Raw genomic sequence first — 2,361 nt, 5'->3', positions numbered from 1 at the left:
TCCTTGTGAAAGTCCCCAACACTTTTGAATGGCTTTTCCTGACAATCCTCTCCAGGCTGCAGTCATCCCTGCTGCTTGTGCACCTTTTTCCTTCACTTTTTCCCCTTCCACATAACTTTCTATTACTGTGCTTTGAGACAGCACTTTGGGAACATCCAACTTATTTTGCAATTACCATTTGAGGCTTTCCCTCCTTATGGAGGGTGTCAATGATGGTTTTCTGCACAACTTTCAGGTCAGCAGTCTTTCCTATGATTGTGATTCCTGAACCAGACTGAGAGGCCATTTAAAGGCTCAGGAACCCTTTGCAGGTGTTATGGCTTAATTAGCTGATTAGAGTGGGACACTTTGAGCCTAGAATATTGCACCTTTTCACAATATTCTAATTTTCTGAGATTGTGGATTTGGGGTTTTCATGAGCTGTAAGACTTAATCATCGCAATTATGACAAATCACGGCTTAACTATCTTGCCTTGCATGTAATGAGTCTGTCTCATATATTAGTTTCACCTTTTAAGTTGCGTTACTGAAATAAATGAACTTTTGCACGATATCCTAATTTTTTGAGTTTCACCTGTAAACACAATTAGCATAGTATCTCTATGCCCAGATAGATGAACATCAGGATGACTCTATGCTGACCCAGAAATTAGTATTATTCAGTGTAAATCAGGTTCCTGTTGTTGCTACATTTGCACATCATACTATTACAAAATATAATGTATTAGTCTGGGGCCAGTATGTTGGATTTACTTCGTCATTATGTCTTATTCTATAAGTCATAGTTTAAAAAAATATAGTTCAGTGTACTATATGAACCCAGTTTTTATGTAGTTTGTAGTCCTTCTAAATTTAATACCTGGAAAAGTCTTAAAAGCTGACTACGCAGTATTGACATTACACCAGACTAAACATGATAATGCTGAATCCATTGTATTATCATGGTCAGGAAACCTCTGTGTTCCTTTACCCAATTTTATGGAATCAATGATTCTGAAATGTTTTAAATACATTATAAGTTATGGCAGCCTTTTACAACTTCATGCTTCTAGAAATGTTGGAACTTCATTTGTCAGAATTCCAATAATGACACAGTTGGGGAACCCAGTCTTCCCCAATCTTAGCAGAAATTTTAGGTATTGTCTATGTATTTCTACAGCATACATAAAAATATAAACCATTGATATGGACAGCAGAGGAGGATAGATTTTCTCCTACAATTTATAGGAAAAATATATAACAAAACCAAATGATGCTTGTTATTAACCCATTTTTCAATTTCAGTAGCAAATGTACTATCTTTCAAGATCATACTATTTCCAGTACAACACTTTCACAGAATGACCTGCTGTGGGATCTGGAAATGTTCTGATGGCAGACTGACAGCTTCCATGGTAACAACTGACTTCAGACAATTTGCACATCTTTTTTATTGTGTTCAGAATGTTAACTTTTCAAGTCTTCCTTGGTATATCTGTAGAAGGTTGCAAAGTAATAAAAGTACCATCCCATTCCAATTTAGATAGATTTGTAAAATCACACTTAAGACTTTTAATTGGATAGAAGTTTAAAAAATGAATATAGTCCCTTTTGATAGAAAAAATAAATTAACTCAGAAAATGTCATAAAAACCATTCTTGTTGCACTGGAGTCTCATATCTATAGACTTCTTCTCCTCTTATCATTCCCTATTAAAAGCATTTGGTCTCCACTCCCAAAATATTGCTTATTAAGATCCATTGCTGTTCTGTATCTGTTAGCTTTTCTAATTTATATGGAATACTGTACTTATTTCCATTTTCCTTTTAAATATTTTAAATAAAGCAACACTCACATTAAAAACAAACTATATTAAAACTATCTTAAGTATTAAAAGTTAAATTAATTAAATTAAAATTAAAAGTTGAATTAAAAGTCGACTTTTGAAGAAAACTTGATAGTATATTTAACTGTAGCATCAAATGTCTATGGAGATTCTCAGCCATCCAGGTCATGCTGCTTTTTTTCAAGCAGCAACTGAACTTTGTTTTTCTTTGAAGACTTTCGCTTCTCATCCAAGAAGCTTCTTCAGCTCTTCATCAGAACGAAGTTCAGAACATGTTCTGGTTATAAATTACCCAGTAACAAGTAAACGGTCTTCCAAAGTTTTTTTTTTAAACCTAAATTCGAATTTGTAGCTGAGAAAAGATCGCGAACGAAAAAAATGAGGAGAAACGAAAACAAGCCCCTGCCCCTCAAGGACGGAACGGAACGGAAAATCCAGGGTGGAAATTCCCGCCCGGCGGAGAAGGAAGGTTGCGCGCAGAGCGGAATATTACTGCGTTCCCCTCGGTTTCCGCTCCCCTGTTTCTTTTTCTCTTC

This window comes from Thamnophis elegans, chromosome 2 (genome assembly GCF_009769535.1).
Source record: "Thamnophis elegans isolate rThaEle1 chromosome 2, rThaEle1.pri, whole genome shotgun sequence".
Lineage (NCBI taxonomy): Eukaryota > Metazoa > Chordata > Lepidosauria > Squamata > Colubridae > Thamnophis > Thamnophis elegans.
The sequence above is the reverse complement of the archived record's forward strand: the minus strand, read 5'-3'. Positions refer to the sequence as shown.